The following is an 18194-nucleotide window of genomic DNA, read 5'->3' as shown; positions in this document are numbered from 1 at the left end:
AATCAAAGCAGAGCAGTGGAACCAGAAAAGTCAAGACAGATGTGAGAGGCACTTTGTGGAACAAGTCAAGAGGGTTAGGTGTCCTTTACCTTTTACTCGTAGAAAAGAGCTTACCTACCTGATTCACCTCAACACATAGCAACCAATATACAAATAACCAGAGATTTGTACACAGCTATGCAGTACATTTATCCCTATGGTACACTTTTGTGGGGTTTGCAAAAGGTCACCTTTCCACTATAAGGCTGATGCTTTATCATTCTGAAGTGCTTTGAAAGGTGACCCAGAAACATAAACAGTGAGTTAATAATAGATAGTGGCACGTATACACATTCCTTGAGAAGTAACTACTACTTCTGAACTATACGTGAAGTTAGGTTGACCCTGTAACCATTACTGCAGAATTGCCTGTGAGAAGTATTATTATCCCTGTTTTACAGATGAGAACATAAAGGCACAAAATGAGAATTTTACGAATCCTGTCCATCCTTCCAGTCTTAGCTTGAATGTCATCTCTCCCTGAGGACTTTTCAGAGCCGAGAAGCAATCTGAACTCCTAAACACTTGTTTAGAGTCTTTCATGATATTTAGAGTTTGTATTAGATTCATTTGTGTACATGTTTGATCTCATTTATTGGATCATAAGTTTCTTTAAGATAGAGGCTATTGTCTTCATCTCTGTATTCCCCGTAGAGCATAGTCCTAGTGTCTGACACATAGTAGGGGGCTCAATAAATGTTTGTTGAATTGGTTGAAGTATGAACACTAATCAGGCCTTGTCTGCTATGGGTATGTTTATTTGAATGTGTAATTGGTAGCTTCCCCATGGATCCCTTCAAGAGCGTGTTGATACCTTAGCAGCTCTTTGAAGTTCTGGTGCATTTAATTAAATGTGTAATCTTTTTAGAGTTCTTATACCAAGAAGATAGATTGCATATTATAATGTATTCACTGTTCATTCCAAAAAAGACCTATGCATTTATTTAAGTATTCAGTTAACAAAGACACTAAAGATGAGAAATAATTGAGCTGCAAAGTATTAACCAATTCCAGTCTCCCTAAAATTAGATATTTTAAGATCTTCTCTGATCTATTTCATATTCCCTTTTTCCCCCCTTTTGGTCAGAAAGGATCCCTTCCTAGGTAATTCCACATGATTCTATTTTTTTGTTGTTGTTTTTACTTTGTGTAAGAATTTTTTTTTTTTTTTTAATGCTTGGGTCTGGTTCTCTGGACCATGGTTTATCGAGAAGACCTGTTTTAAGCCAAGGAGAGTTTACTTATGTGGGATGGAGCCAGGAGGGGGAGTGTGTCTTTCAGACAATAGTGCAGCTGCAGCCTCATGGACTGATGTTGCTGTTGGGGCTCTAGGCTGCCAGCCCTCTTTAAGGGTAGATCTTCTGTACCTTCCATCATACGGCCCTCCAGCTGCCAGAATTTTCTAGGCTTTGGGATACAGTAAAACTGGTTTCCTAAAAGGCATTGTGGTATTAGGGCACTGTTTCTCAAACAAGGCTGATCAGAAGACCGACGGAAGAGTGCTTGTAAAAAATTGTATTCTCAGGCTCCATCCTCCAATCTACTTCCTAGAAGCTTCAGAGGAGGAGCCTGGAATATCTGTTTTTTAACCAAACACCTCAGATTTAATCTTGTGATCAGGCAAATTGGGACACTTTCATGTAGTGACTGAAAATAACTGGCTCTATTAGCTTTCACTTACTGGCTATGTGACTCTTAAGGAAGATACTTTTCCTCTCTGATTTGGTTTCCTCAACTGTAAAATGGGGATAATTACAGTATCTACGTATTATTAGAGAGGATTGAAATAAATGATAATGTATGTTAAAGGCTTAGCATAGTATCTGGGACATAGCAAGTACTCAATAAATGTCAGCTATGTAGTAAACCTTTCTCCTTTCGCCTTTAACCTTTTATTATAGGCAATCTTTTTCATTTTTCCAGTTTTATTGACATATGATTGACATACAACACTGTATAAGTTTATGGTGACAGCATACAGCATAATGACTTGACTTACATATATTGTGATATAATTACCAAAATAACTTTAGTTTACACCCATCATCTCATATAGACACACAAAAAAATTTTTTTTAATTTTTTTCCTTATGATGAGAACTGTTAGGATCTACTCTCAACAATTTTCAAATATTTCATACAGCAGTGCTAAATATATTTCATCATGTTGTACGTTATATCTCTAGTACTTATCTATCTTATAACTGGAAGTTTGTACCTTTTGACCACATTCATGCAATTTCCCCTCCCCCCCCCATTCCCTGCCTATTGTAACTACAAATCTGATTACTTTTCCTATGAATTTTGTTTGTTTTTTAGTTTTCACATATAAATGAGATTGTACAGTATTGTCTTTCTCTACGTGATTTATTTCACTTAGCATAATGTCCTCGAGGTTCACCCATGTTGTTGCAAATAGCAGGATTTCCTTCTTTTCATGGTTTAATAATATTCCATTCTTATTATAGGCAATCTTGCTTTCGAGAGGATGTTGTACATCCCTAGGTCACTTTATCCAGGAAATCTTTCCTGTCTAATTAGAAGAGACTCTCTCAAGTTCCATCCTTGCTAAACCTGCAGTGTCTCTCCTAGGAGACCATAGTATTTTAGAATTGGGAAGGACTTAGAGATGTACTATCTTATACCCTAATGTCATTTGCTTATTTCTTGTCCATTCCTTAATCATTTCCAGTGAACTGCCTATTTATGTGTTGCTGTAAATTACCCTTCTAGGGACATCTCCCGCCTACCTTCCACTTAGACTGGGAGACGTGGGTGACCTCCACACCCAGAAAATGCCTTGATCTGCTTGTTCCTTTTATGGTTATAGGGTTTGCCCCTCCACTAACATCTTTTCATGGTAGCTTTGCCTCCCCTACCCAAAGAGACGAGTGTCCTGAACTTTAAACCAACACGTTTTCCTCATTACTAGTAATGTGAGAGTCAACATTAATAAACTTTTGTTATATGTTTGCCTAGTTTTCTGTCTATTCATCTAAATCAATGTTGCCTCTATTAGACTGTATATTCCTGAAAGTCAGAGATTTTCATTTTTTCACATTGTCTTATGGAAAAATGCCACACAGCTGCATATTAAATGCACAAAAAATATGATCTGATGTTGGAGACATGGAGTTGGAGTTGACTTAGACTATGATATTGTCTTTGTTTCAGTAAAATTCTCTTGATCCTAAAGTATATTTGCCTGATTCCTTTTCACTTTAAAAACAATTTAATGCACATCTTTGTCTCTGCATTTCTCCAATTTTAAGAACTTTCTGTGTGCTAATTTGTCAAGCAAAACTGTTACAAACGTCTCCTAGAAATTTAGAACACAGAATTTTGAGGCATTCATTTGCTTTTCTTGGCATTTACTTCCTTAAAGAAGTCAAGAAATTATTGAAGCATGACTTTTTCATTCCAGAGACTCTATTGGCTATCCTTAATCAAGCTGTGCTTTTCTCAGTGTTCCCCATTTAATCTCCTAAAATACTTCCTAAGACTTTGCCCCCCACAATGGAATCAAAACTAAATGGTCTGTAATTTCCTCAAGTGTTCCCAGATCCTGTTGTAAATAATGACATTGTGCTGGCCACTTTCCAGTCTGAATGAAGTGACCTTGTGAAAATGTCTGCTCACTCTTCTAAAATGTCTTTTTCTACTTTCTGTAGGGCTCTTGGATACAGCTTGGCAAACAATACCTATTCCAAGAAACACCATTCTTCACCTCAGTCATGTTATTTCCTTCACATAGGCAGTACTGTACCCAGAGCTAAAGGACTTATGTTTAAAAGTTAATTAATATTTTAAAATAAGGAATTATAGGTGCACTGTGGCAGAAGGCCAGACCACACGACCTATGAATATCTGAATTAACAGAAAGAAAATCTATTGTTGTTTTGTAAACTCTAAGAAGATGTGAACTTCCATCCAGTCAGATAGTTTTTATTGTAATCATGTTCAAGACCACTTTTTTTTTTTAAGGAAAGAAACCATTTCCTACTTTATAATACAAAAACATTTAAAATTACTTATTTCAGGCTGACAGAAAAGGAGTATTTCACCTTATTGGTAAAGATAGATCTTTCTGAGCAATTATGTTGCATTCAAATGAGAAATACGTGATGTTCTGGATGTCCCGATGCTTGCCCCCTGCACCCCGCCACAGGTCAAAAAAAAAAAAAAAAAAAAAAAAAAGAACTAGGACATCTGGCAAGGCCCAAGGAAAAGCAGCTAAACTCACTGAAGGGACAGGGTACTTCTCACATGCAGACAGACTAAAAATACAAAAACCTATTAGTGTGAAATAACAAAAGCTGAAAGGAGAGAAGTAACTGGGACCTCTGCTGAATTCCCAGCTATGCGGGACCACCAGCTTGACGAGCTAATTAAAATTAGAAACCCCATTTTTGTTTATGGCTTACATGTGTATACAAGTTTTATAAGTTAGATACAAGTACTGCAACTAAGAATAGTTTAATAGATGGAGATATTGGGAGTTTTCAACCAGATGGCAGTGATTTTATTATTTTCTTTAAGAAAAACCAAGGGGCAATAAACTTGGGAGAGCGTTTTGAACTTCAGAAATCAAATCAAAATTTAATGACATTTTTGGGGGAGTTTGTAAAGCTAGCTAACAGGCCGGCAAAGTCTTTTCCTCATAAAACAGGAGCAAAATAACAATTTAAAAAAAAATTTGGTTGTTTGTTTCTGATTCTGAGCAAAGCAATTGCTTCTGCTTGTGCTTTCATAACTATAAACATCACATGCATTAGTGGGGGGTCAGTGTGTACTCATTTACCTTCCCTCGGCACTGTTCAGCTCTAGCAAACACCTACAACACAGTATGCTCCACTGTAGGAGACTGGCAGCAAGGTCCTATTTAATTAACTAATTAGATGACTACACCTAAATTAGCGTTATTAGGTCTTTTATAATGATTGTCGAAGCATTGTAAATTAATTTTCTTACTGGCTATGACCATCATTTGCTGCTATCCCAGTATTGAGAGATAATGCCATGCACAGTAGGAAACCTCTGTCGGCAGAAAATGAACATGGTCATCCTTGGATCACCAATTAGGAAACCTATTGTGTAGCAAAAACATCATGTCTAGGCTGTAATATGATCAAATAACCATTAATTACCTTCACTAGTGAGAATTACCTTCTTTGTTGAAGAAGTATTGCATTCCATATTATAGTTCAAAAATGTCAGGAAAAACCAGCAACAAAAACATCAATTTCTAAAAACGATACATGTAATCCAAATCATATTAACCTAACATGCTCCATGTCAGGTTAAATTAACATAAGCTTTGTTACTGAGCCTGAATAATATAACTTACCTCTTAGCCTTTAGATGTATTGATTAAATGGGTCATCCTCACCTGCCTACAAATACAAATATAATCTAACTGTACTGTTCTCTAGGGAACCGAATGGTAAAAATCCCTGATAAATATCCAATCCAGATTCATGATAACTGAGAGCCTGTTTCCTTGACTAATACAGAGATGACAGAATGAAGATAAGCAAGTCCCTGGATCATGTGTACGTGTGCATGTGTGTGTGTGTGTGTGTGTATCCATGTGTGTGAATATGCATGCTTCCTATGACCAGGGTCCAGGAACTTTCATAAGATTCTTAGGCCATCTGTGACAGACCCCCCTCCCCCTTCCCCTCCCCAAGTGCACGGCGTTGGAAGGCTCACGTGCAGTCACTGTGGAGCAGAGGAGTTGTACACGACCGCACTGTTTAGCAGCCATGAATGAACCTGAGTGCCAACGTGAGGCCTCAGCCTTGATCAGCACGGCCGTTACAGTCACACTGGGCAGGGGTATGGTGTAATGGTCAGGAGAGGGAGCCCTGGATTAGGTTGCCAGGGTTTGGTCCCAAGTCCTACCCTTTACAAGCTGTATCCCCTTAGATAAAGGACCCGAACTGCTCTGTGGCTCAATTTTGCTCATCTTTAAAATATTACTCACCTCAAAAGTTTGCTGTGATTATATATACTCTCAGGGAGTTTCTGGTGATCTACACAACAGAAACCATAAAATGAAAGACTAATAAATTTGCCTATGCAAAAATTAAAGTCACTGCAGGACTAAATTATCAAAACCAAAAATAACATAAAATGACATATTTATTTAAAAATAATCCAGCAGGGCAGAGGGATAGAAGTAATGCAGGGAGGGGTGATAGTAAATGAATTGTTTGTCTATATATTGATAATGCTGGGTATTTGACCCATAAAAATTTGTTAATCTATTCCATTTCTGTATATGTTTGAAATTTTCTGAGATAAAACATTAAAAAAATAAAAATGTAAAAATACCATAGATAATATCAGAAAAATGACAACGAATTAAGGGAAAAATGTTTGTAAGACATATAATACTAATGGGCTAATTCCCCTAATATATAAAGAGGTCAAACAAATTGATTTAAAAAGTCAAAAAAAAAACCAACATAGAAATAGAACCAGAGCAGAAAATAAGCACAATTATAGAAAAAAGGGAAACTATATATAATAATAATATATAAAATACATTATTTTATCTTTATAAAATATTTTATATTATTTATTTTAAACTATATTTAAACTTTAAATTTTAATTAATTTAAATATTATAAATTTTATTTATATTTTATGAAATAAAATTTGATTATATTTAAAATATATCAAGTAATGCTCATGTTACTCATAATAGGAGAATTATAAATTAAAACAACAGTGAAAATCCATTTTTGACCTATCAAATTGGCAAAGGTCAGAAAGTTTGATAATACATTGTGGGTAAAAATATAAAGTAGAATAATTTCTTTGGAGAGCAATTTTACAAAATCTGTGAAAAGTTAAAATGCACATTCCATTTGATCCATCAATTCTACTGCTAGAAATTAGCTTACAGATACACTGACACATGAGTTGAAAGCAAAACATGTAAGGATATTAAATATAGGTGACTGTAATGGCAAAAGATTTGCAACACCCTAAATGTCTATTGGGAAGGAACTGGTTAAATAGATTATAGCACATCCATATAATGGAATACTAAGAAGCAGTTTAAAAGAATGAGGCAGCTCCAGAATATGAGTTGATCTCTAATACATTGAAAATGGAAAAAAAAACCAGGAGTAGAACAGTATATTAGTACATGACCATTGGTGTAAAAAAATATATATGTTAAAAAAAAAAATATATATATATATATATACTTCCATATACATAGAATAGGACTCTCTAGAAGGATATACAAAAAACCAGAAGCAATGGTTGCTTCAGGAGAGGGAAACAAGGTAGAGGAAAATATAGGCAGGGGAAGGAGCCCTACTCTTCACTGTATACCCTTCTGTTTCTTTAAACTTTGTTACCATGGGCATATACTAGATATTTATAAATGTATTTTTCACATTTAAGCGTTTAGAACTGTGTTGGCACGTACTGAATGCTCAATAAATGTTATCTACTCTTATTATTGTTACTTCACTGTTACTCCAGCCTCCACTTCAGGTCTTCCACTACACCATGGCACATACCTTTTTACAATACCAAAGTCGACAATAACCAACCCCCAAATATGCCACATGCTTTGCTATTTCCATACTTAAATTCATGTGCTTACCTCCTCTTTGAAGTTCCCTTGTGCACCTGTTGAAATTCTACTTACCCTTCAAGGCCCAATTCAAATACTGCCTCCTCCTGAATTATATAATAGCTGTGTAATCTTGAGAAATTTATGTAACTGCTTAAGCCTCAGTTTTCACATCTGTTAAATGGAAGGTAACCATACAAACTGTAAGGATTAAATGTGATAAGACAAGTAAATCTACTCATGCATTTATCCAACATCTAGTTCTTGATCACCTATTTTGTGCAGGCACTGTGGTATGCTTTAGGGCTAGAACCAGGAAAAAACTGACAATATCTCTGTCCTCATGAAGCTCACAGTCTAGAAGGGATATTTCCACTCTTAATAGATGCTATGGCACAGGGTGTGAAAGTACCGAGGAGGGGTACCTATCCAAGAAAGACAAATCCTCGGGGGAGAAAGAGTTGAGTTGGAAGGAAAGTCAGAAAAAAATCTTCTTTTAACTTTGAGCGACCCCAAAGAAGTTATAAGCAGGGAGGAGCAGAGAATTTAGAAAGATTAGTCTTGGCACCGCTCATGTTTGTGACCGCCTTGGGTCACTGGTCTCTATGCTTCTGATAATCGAAAACAATCCACAGATTGGAGACAGCGTTCCTCCTGCCCTTAGCCCCGAACTCTCAAGGAAGTAGTCCTCCTGCTGCCCCAAGCCTACCAGCCTCCACGAAACCAAGCCCTCCAGACCACAATACAGAAAAATTAAGTTCTTAACTGAAGAATCAGGCAGTTCTCCAAATGGTGCCACAGGAAGAAATAAAAGCTTAATTTAGAGCTTCCCTTGTCCCCACCAAGGGACACTGCCTTCCAGAATTAAGAGTACCAAAGGGTAGTGCCTCCCACCCCTCCCACCGGCCGCCCCTGCCAGAGGTGCGCTCCCCGCCTGAGTTCTCTCTCCTCCCTCTGGTCACCCCACCACAACCCCATCTTCAACCTCTCTTCAAGTCTTTCAGTTGCGTGATCCCCACTGCTCTCTCTGGGGCCAATCCTCCCTTACCTTTCAGGAAGAAGCTTCTTCCTCTGGCTCCTTACAGCACTTGAAACTCATCAAGCAAGGCCTCAGGCATGACCCAGGTGTGAGTTGAAGTTCACCACTCAGTCCGTAGCATTTAGAGGAGTATTTTTGTTTCCTGAAGAAAACGGAATGACAATGTAGTCTCCCCACCAGTGCGAGATGTGTCATCGATGAAATCAGGTGCAGCTTGTAATAACAATCACTCACTTTCTTAGGCTAATTCTCCATAAAGGAAATAATATTTCTCCTATCAGCCAGGTTTTGGCTTTGATCTTTAAGGACCACCACTACAGTCAACCCCGGCCATTATTATGCTGAGAAACACATTCTTACAACTGAGGCCTGACAGCTGTACGAAAGCAACCACTTAAACTAGATGGAAGTATGGGTGCTAGTTCCAATAAAAGCCAATAAGATCCTTTTGACTCTAGATATCTTTCTGATGGAGGTAAAGAGAAAGGTTTGCCAGTTCACACAGCCACAAGTTGAATAATATCTCTTTCAAGAATTTAATTTTGGTTTGCCTTTTTTTTTTTTTTGAGGGAAAGTCAAACACACACACACACCAAAGATAAAAAGTAAACAAATAAACAAAAAACCCACCTCTGAGCCAAAAATGAAACTGTAACTCTCCAGAGAACCCTAGAGTAAGCTCAGGGGTCTCCACCTGATGTCTATAACCGTGCCCAGCTGAAACAAGAGAGACTTTCACTCGTTTTGATCAAGTAGTACGAACTGGAGATACGATCAGTTTTCACAGCACACAGAATCATGTGTTGTCACAGTGATACCTGCCTGGGTAGGTGGGGAGAGCCACACCCAGAAGCCCCAGTCTGTCTTTAGAGATGGGGGAAACCCAAAGCCTCTCTGAGCATGTGCAAGGCAACAGATTTATGCTGCCCTCTGCTGGTGAGCAGCTCTACTGCAAAGCTTTTACAGGGGAACAGGGCCTGGGTAGGTTGACTATTGCCCCATTCCCAGCCCCATTTCCCAGCAGCCTCAAAGAGAAATAACCTGCTAACCTTAGAAGATGAGGAGGGTGGGGCTGAGGTGAGAGTGGAGTGGGGGACAATATAGGCCAGGAGAAGAAGAAAGACCACACACCAGGGATACGTCATTATTAGAATCCAATATAGCCGACAGGGTTATCTTTGCTTTGTATTTGCTTTGTGGAGAGAAATTTTCATTCGGACTCTCTTGTGACATTCGAGTTACTTAGTACTGAATGCATTCTGTGATGTACTCAGAGAATGCATTTCACTAATGCTTCCCTAATTCATGGGGGCTGCTGTTTTACCAGTCACCATGATCCTTAATCAGTGGAGTTGTATAGCATGTAGATAGTTTGTAAAAGTGCTTAATAAAAATCATTTAATTCTAAATTACATGAGTGCACTTAACCCTAAAGATATTAAAACTGATTGTTTGATGTATTGCCATGAGTAAGTAGAAATTCAAAAATAAAAGCTTCCTGCACTTAAATCAAAGAGCACCAAGCTCATAGCCACTCGGTACAAGCACATGCATCAGTGTCATGAAGCTGGGCTATGATAAATTAACCCATTTCAAGCTTTTAAACTGTAAATATGAAGTACTTGAATTTGATCAGTGATGAGATACATAAGTGAGTTTTTCCAAGCAAAGTACTGTGTGTGACCTGATAGCCTATTGGAACCCTGTGGAGATCACCTGTTGCTTATTTGCAGATTTGGTGAGGGCAGCGGTAGGGCCAGCCGCTGGTGTTTGGCAGGGCCGGTATGAGATGCTTGTCCAGACTCTAGCCTAGAGGCAGGTCTGGTCTGAGCCAATAGGAAGGCAGGTATTTTCATTGACTGCACTTTTCCCCTTGGGATTTCACCGTTACCATATTCACACTTGCTTGACGCCTTTAGTATAGCCCTCAGCACAAGACCATGTCTGTAAGGAAACTTAATTATGGGCTTGATTACAGATCGAAATAAATTTTGGAGGGATATGCCTGTCAAATTTGTGTTTGTCTTAACTAATCCTCCAACAATTTGTTAATTTTTTCTCAAATCGCCTGGTTAATATGATGCCATCAATACAGTGAATCCATATGATGTTCTGTGGAATATCCTCATTTTCTAGGTACCTTCGGATTATATTATGACAGAGAGTGGGAGAGTTAGCATAAGTCTTGGCCCAAGAAGGTAAATGTACGCCATTATCTGTCCCACGCGAATGCGCACCACTTTGATCCCACTCGCCAGATCACTGGCTTCATACCATGTACAAGGCTGCGCTAATTTCCCCTAACAAGGATACTACACCAGACATAGCAGCTGCAGTTGCTACTATTCGATTGAGTCTGTCATAGTCCACTGTCATCTTCTAGAATTCACCTACTTTTTGTATTGAGCCAGACTTGGGAATTCAATGGAGATATGATGAGGGCCACTGCCCCCGCATCCTTTCCATCTCTAAGGGTGACATTAATCTCTGCCATTCGCCCCAGGATGTGATAATGCTGTTGATTAATAGCTTGGTAAGGGAGGAAGCAGGTTCAGAGGCTCCCACTTGGCCTTTCCAACTATGAGATATCTTATTCCACAGAAGAATGAACCAAAAAGAAGGTTCTCCCAACTCCCAAAGATGTTCATTACAAATAAACATTCAGTGACTAGCAAAATGACCACTGGTTAGATCTCCGTTCCTGGTCAGGACCCCATTCTTCGTCTGGTTTTTACACATTCCCCACTAATAAGAGGGCTATTCAAACACTTCAGGTCGCCAGGTATTGGTATCAATGGAAACCCCGTGTCCAACTGTCATCAAAATGTGTGGGCGCTCTGCATTATCCACGCTACATTTACCTTAGGAAGTGGCCACGGGTCCCCCTGGGGAAGGACTCGGGGGATCATTGCTCTATATACCAGCCATGATGATACAGGGTCATAGCCTCAAATTCAGTGAATGCATTCAGGATCTGAGAACCGGCTCAGGTCCAGAAAATAGGCAGAGGATCACTGTTTTTTTTTTTTTTTTTTTATTGGTGTGGCTGCTCTTAGCATCTTGATTATTTATCCTTGATTTCTTTTTTTTTTTTTAAAGGTTTGCATTTTTTTTTTTAATTTATTTATTTATGGCTGTGTTGGGTCTTCGTTTCTGCGCAAGGGCTTTCTCTAGTTGTGGCAAGCGGGGACCACTCTTCATCGCGGTGCGCGGGTCTCTCACTATCGCGGCCTCTCTTGTTGCGGAGCACAGGCTCCAGACGCGCAGGTTCAGTAGTTGTGGCTCACGGGCCCAGTTGCTCCGCGGCATGTGGGATCTTCCCAGACCAGGGCTCGAACCCGTGTCCCCTGCATTAGCAGGCAGACTCTCAACCACTGCGCCACCAGGGAAGCCCCTATCCTTGATTTCTTTTGAGTGTATAGATTAAGAAGTATCTTTGTCAGCTGCCCATCCAGCCAGCCCCTGGGAACCCCATGTTCTATGAACCATCTCTATCACTCTCTGAATGTCAGACCATGCTGGCTGCCACTCCAAGCTGACTGCTCATTACAAGAACTGTGTTCATCTTACTTCTGACAGTTAAGTGCCAACATCTTGCCTCTACATTTGCAAGATACTATCAGCCCCATTCTTCTATGACCGGTTTTGTAATAAATTTTCTACCATGAGCTGTGGCCTACAGAGGACAGCCGTCCCTGCGCTTCTCAGGAATGCTAGTGGCCTCCCCACCAGCACATTCCTTATCATTTTGGTAAATAGAGTGTCCTCCAGAACCTATCCACCAGTGCTTTTTTCCAGTCTTACAGAGCATATCTGTTCTGGAATGCCCATTTCTCTGTGTGTTTTGTTTCCACCTGTCCTGGACTTCTCATTTAAATGCGGGCTCTTGCTTTTTCCAAGCTTCCTAGAGCACACTAGCACTGTCTCCTGGGGTCCTTGCCAGGAATAAAATAATCTGTGTCCCAGGCAAGTGTTCTTCTACTGAGAAACTCTTCTTTATCCAACTTTACATTCCACCCCCATTTTATCCAGAATCTTTAGGCTCCAGTCTCATAATACCATACTGGCTCCTGTCAGTACATTTTGGCTAGGTCCCAAAGATGCTTCTGCATCTAATCCCTTTCCTCCCTTATAGGCCCAGCACTTCCCCAGCTGAATTACGTTCGTGACTTGATCCTAGTGATTGGTCTGATGGCCAGGAGGGAAAGTGAGTATAGATCCTGAGCAGGACCTGTGTGTGATCTATTGAGCAGAGACCTCTGAATCATCTTTGGGGGGGTGGGAAGGGACACTAGCCTTTAGCAGGGAGGAGTGGCTCTCTTATAAAGGTCTAAAGGGTTCAAATTTGTCTGTGTTTTGAAAGTTCTTGAGTGCAGTGACCCAGGCGTCCCCATCTCAAGTCCCAGGATCCCACTCCTTCTCAGTCAGGGCCCTGATCTTGGTGTAGGAGACTTGGTGGGGTTAAGAAGTCAGCCTTCATCTTTTACACTAAAAATTAAGTCCTGGTTCTGATCCTCAGCACTGCCTGCCCTGCAGCTGTAGGAACAGCCAAGGAGGCCCTCCGACTTTCACATTTCACCCTTAACTGGGGATTAATTATCCCTCTACCTTCCATTGTCTTTCTCAAAAATATTGATAACAGCCAGCAATAGTCAACAGATTCCACAGTCCTTAAAGGAGTACTTTTCCTGTTCCTCGCAAACACCTGAGAGTTTGTACCTGTCAGTACATTCCCTTCTACTGGCACCTTCTCCAGTTCACTTCCGGTAAAAGTTCTAACAGTTGCATTGATGTAGCATGCCAGGCTTATCAGTCCTTCACTTAGCACCAATCGTGGGGTCCTAATTACCAGCTGGACACGGCATAATCCAGCCTCAAAATCCTATTGTACAGTCAGTCAGTTTCCTGGACCATTCCTGGTACCAACTGTCTTAGGTTCCTGAGAAATAAACCCTGAGATAGAGATTTGCTTGCAGGATGTTTATTGGGGAATTTATTGAAACAACACCTGTAAGAAAGTGAGGGAAGCAGGACTGGGCAGAAGAAAAATTGAACTGCAGTGTAGGTGCCACAGAGACTTCAGTCCACAGTTATCCCAAAGTGAGGCAAAGGGGCCAGGGTTTTGTAGCACTGCACTGGATGTTGACTGGCACTGGGCAGGGTGTATAACATTAGGCAAGACAGCTTCCCTTGGCTAGGTCAGGATTTCTCCACAGTGGCACTATTATCATTGTGGACCAGGTAATTTCTTGTTGGGGCAAAGACCTGTCCTGTGCATTATAGGATGGTTGGCATCATCTCTGGCCTCCACTTACTAAATGCCAGTAGCACTCCCCTCCTCACCACCAGCCAATCAAAATGCCTCCAGATATTGCCAGTGGCTCCTGGGGGTATAATTGCCCCCAGCTGAGAGCCACTGAGCTGAGGGCATGTCCCACAAGGAATGCAGCTGTGAGCCATTAGCAGTCAACAGCCCCGGAAGCCGGAAGCCGGAGGAACAGTGCCTGCATCCTGGCACCCACTACATGCCCCAAGCTAAATCAATCAATCAATAAATGTAAGAGGAAAATATATATTTCAAATAAGGTAAGGTTTCCATACTTTAATACTGAAATTTTTAATCCTTTTGGAATTTATTTTGGGTGTGATGTGAGGTAGGACACTAATTTCATTTTTATCAAAAATTACAATTCATTGTGTAATATATTTAATTAAATATTGTTTCCTTGCTAGTTTGAAATGCCTCTCATCATACTGTAATTTCCAATATACACATGGGTCTGTTTTTGGACTTCTCATTCAGTTCTGAAGATCCATGTATCTATTTTGATACCAATACCCTGCTATTCTGAAATTCTGAAGTTATTTTTCTTTTCAATGTAAGTGTTTTTCTTCCTCAGAATTTCTTGACTGTTATCACCCATTTATTCTTACAGATAAAACTTAACATTAACTAACAAATCCCCTAATCTCCAAAAACAATGATTTGGATGTTCATTAAAATTATATTACATTTACAGGCTATTTCAGAGAGTGTTGATATATTTACAATATGAAGTTTTTCCTTCTAGGAACCCAGTATTTCTCTCCAATTATTCAATTTTTATTTTATGTACTTCAGTAAAGTTCTCTAGTTTTCTTCAGTACAGATTCTGAAGTCCATTTTGCACGTGTATGGGGGCTATTGTGTGTGAGTTTTTCTCTCACGTACAATAGCCTCCCACGTATTTTTGGACGTTTTTTGATGTTTTACCAGAAAATGATTGATTTTTATGCTTTTATTGTTTATCTATTCCTCTTACTGAATTTATTAGTCTAATTGCTTTTAGATGATTCTTTTAGACTAAACAAAAATATCATCCTTCCCTTTGCAAACTTTATGCATCTTTTTTTTTTTTCTTGTGTGTTTCCTGGACTCTCCAGAAGAGTGCCACCTTCCTGACTTTAAAAGGAAGGCCTCTAATGTTTTTTATCATTAAGTTTGATGTTTGTAGTCCCTTTCTGATAAATACGCTGCATCATTTGATCAACATTTTCTTCTCTTTCTAGTTTATTAGGGGTTTGGCAGAGTACCACTCATCTGGGGGAAGAAGTATACTGAGCATTGCGTTGGGAGAGTAATTATCTCTGTCTTTCTCAAATGCCTACCAGATATAAACCCCCAGATATGAAAGGACATGTACTCCAACTTGAATGCTAGTGGGAACAAACTTCTAAGGAACACACTTGAGAAGGTTGGAGAAAATCCACTGTGCAACCCCAGCCCTGTCTGAGGGCAAAGGAACCCCAAGAGGTACAGGCAGCAATGGCAGCAGCCAAAGATGAAGAAAAAGGGCCAAGTTGCAAGAATATTCTTTTGTAAGTACACTGGGTGCCTGGCCAGAGAAAGGGCTCTGGGACTAGTGGGGGAGAGAACCTGCGCGCATTTATCATGCTATTAAATGATACCATGGCAGCCACGTATAGCGCAAGTCCCCAAATAACTGGTAAGTTTCAAAACTCCAGTTCCCCTCCTTAGTCTCGGAGTCCATTGCCTGAAAAAAACAAACTTAGAAATTGAGATCAAAGACAGCCTTCTCAAGGAAATAGTAAATAGAAAGTGAACTTTCAAGAAAACAAAGTAAATAAAATATTTGTGGGCATGATTAAAGCATCCTTGGTTGAAGTCCATTTGAAACTCAGGTCTTTATTATCTTGCTAACATTCCCATTTACTGTTTATATCATGTGTGGGTACTTAATAAGCTGTATCTTTCTATGACTAGGTTATGCAGTCATATGAATTTCCACCAAATAAATAAATAAATAAAAGTTGTTATGTGTGCAGCATGAGCAAATAACTTTATTCCCTCTTCTATTAAAAATATAAGCCCTATATTACCCAAAGCAGTCTACAGATTCAGTGCAATCCCCATTAAATTACCAATGGCATTTTTCACAACATTAGAACAAAAAATGTTACAATTTCTATGCAAACACAAAAGACCCTGAATACCCAAAGCAATCTTGAGAAAGAAAAACAGAGCTGGAGGAATCAGGCTCCCTGACTTCAGATTATACTACAAAGCTACAGTAATCAAAATGATAGGATACTGGCACAGAAACAGAAACATAGATCAATGGAACAGGATTGAAAGCCCAGAGATAAACCCACACACCTATGGTCACCTAATCTATGACAAAGGAGGCAAGAATATACAGTTGAGAAAGACAGTATCTTCAATACGTGGTGTTGGGAAAACTGGACAGCTACATGTAAAAGAATGAAATTAGAACACTCCCTAACACCATACACAAAAATAAACTCAAAATGGATTGAAGACCTAAGTGTAAGGCCAGATACTATACAACTCTTAGAGAAAAACATAGGCAAAACACTCTGACATAAATCACAGCAATATCTTTTTATCTTTTTTAAGCAGTCACGTTGCTTTTTTAAAAATTTTTTTTATACGGCAGGTTCTTATTAGCCATCCATTTTATACACATCAGTGTATACATGTCAATCCCAATCTCCCAATTCATCACACCACCACCCCCACCACCCCACCGCTTTCCCCCCTTGATGTCCATACGTATGTTCTCTACATCTGCATCTCAATTTCTACCGTGCAAACTGGTTCATCTGTACCATTTTCCTACGTTCCACATATATGCGTTAACATACGATACTTGTTTTTCTCTTTCTGACTTATTTCACTCTGTGTGACAGTCTCTAGATCCATCCACGTCTCTACAAATGACTCAATTTCATTCCTTTTTATGGCTGAGTAATATTCCATTGTATATATGTACCATATCTTCTTTATCCGTTCGTCTGTTGATGAGCATTTAGGTTGCTTCCATGACCTGGCTATTGTAAATACTGCTGCAATGAACATTGGGGTGCATGTGTCTTTTTGAATTATGGTTTTCTCTGGGTATATGCCCAGTAGTGGGATGGCTGGGTTATATGGTAATTCTATTTTTAGTTTCCTAAGGAACCTCCATACTGTTCTCCATAGAGGCTCTATCAATTTACATTCCCACCAACAGTGCAAGAGGGTTCCCTTTTCTCCACACCCTCTCCAGCATTTGTTGTTTGTAGATTTTCTGATGATGCCCATTCTGACTGGTGTGAGGTGATACCACATTGTATTTTGATTTGCATTTCTCTAATAATTAGTGATGTTGAGCAGCTTTTCATGTGCTTCTTGGCCATCTTTATGTCTTCTTTGGAGAAAAGTCTATTTAGGTCTGCCCATTTTTGGATTGGGTTGTTTGTTCTTTTAATATTGAGCTGTTTATATATTTTGGAGATTAATCCTTTGTCCGTTGATTCGTTTGCAAATATTTTCTCCCATTCTGACGGTTGTCTTTTCATCTTGTTTATGGTTTCCTCTGCCGTGCAAAAGCTTTGAAGTTTCATTAGGTCCCATTTGCTTATTTTTGTTTTTTTAATATTGAGATCTTTATATATTTTGGAGATTAATCCTTTCTCCGTTGATTCGTTTGCAAATATTTTCTCCCATTCTGAGGGTTGTCTTTTCGTCTTGTTTATGGTTTCCTTTGCTGTGCAAAAGCTTTTAAGTTTCATTAGGTCCCATTTGTTTATTTTTGTTTTTATTTCCATTACTCTAGGAGGTGGATCAAAAAAGACTTTGCTGTGATTTATGTCAGAGTGTTCTTCCTATGTTTTCCTCTAAGAGTTTTCTAGTGTCTGGTCTTACATTTAGGTCTCTAATCCATTTTGAGTTTATTTCTCTGTATGGTGTTAGGGAGTGTTCTGATTTTATTCTTTTACATGTAGCTGTCCAGTTTTCCCAGCACCACGTATTGAAGAGACTGTCTTTTCTCCATTGTATATCCTTGCCTTCTTTGTCATAGATTAGTTGACCATAGGTGCGTGTGTTTACCTCTGGGCTTTCTATGTTGTTCCACTGATCTATATTTCTGTTTTTGTGCCAGTACCATATTGTCTTGATTACTGTAGTTCTGTAGTATAGTCTGAAGTCAGGGAGCCTGATTCCTCCAGCTCCTT

General features: G+C 39.3%; 1 long non-coding RNA gene across 1 annotated transcript in view; it reads right to left on the bottom strand.

The window, feature by feature from the left end:
• Window positions 1-7234: 7234 nt before the first annotated feature.
• LOC309625118 overlaps window positions 7235-18194 on the bottom strand; it is a 76104-nt gene continuing 65144 nt past the window's right edge. Inside the window, exon 4 of the long non-coding RNA XR_014242325.1 lies at window positions 7235-8817. This is a non-coding gene — a long non-coding RNA (uncharacterized lncRNA). The remainder of the gene's footprint in view (window positions 8818-18194) is intronic.

This window comes from Balaenoptera borealis (genome assembly GCF_965194805.1).
Source record: "Balaenoptera borealis genome assembly, chromosome: 3".
NCBI lineage: Eukaryota > Metazoa > Chordata > Mammalia > Artiodactyla > Balaenopteridae > Balaenoptera > Balaenoptera borealis.
The sequence above is the reverse complement of the archived record's forward strand: the minus strand, read 5'-3'. Positions and strand labels throughout refer to the sequence as shown.